Source organism: Haliaeetus leucocephalus, unplaced genomic scaffold, assembly GCF_000737465.1.
Source record: "Haliaeetus leucocephalus isolate CR32 unplaced genomic scaffold, Haliaeetus_leucocephalus-4.0 Scaffold434, whole genome shotgun sequence".
In the NCBI taxonomy this organism is placed as follows: Eukaryota; Metazoa; Chordata; class Aves; order Accipitriformes; family Accipitridae; genus Haliaeetus; species Haliaeetus leucocephalus.
Genome location: NW_010972870.1, coordinates 16,146 through 16,469, shown reverse-complemented (window position 1 = coordinate 16,469; position 324 = coordinate 16,146).

Here is a 324-nt window from a genome sequence, read left to right as displayed (position 1 = left end):
GCCGTGGGGCAGCAGCTCGGGGCCGCGGTGCCGTATCTCGACTCGTATGTAGCGCCGCGCCGCCGGGGGCACCCCGCCTTCCCTGGTACCGGTCTGGGGGGGCCCTGTGCCTCCCCCACCCCCAAGCTGTTTCTTTTGTTTTTATACATTTGCTGGGATTTTATATAAATATATATATATATATGGGACCGCAGCGGGGTGGGGGCAGTGGGGGAGCCCCCCCGAGCTGTGGGGGGGCTGGTTGGGTTTTTTAAACCTTTGTACAGAAAATGGGGGGCCCTGAGGCGGCCCCCCCCGGGCTGCCACAGGGACCCCCGCCCCCCC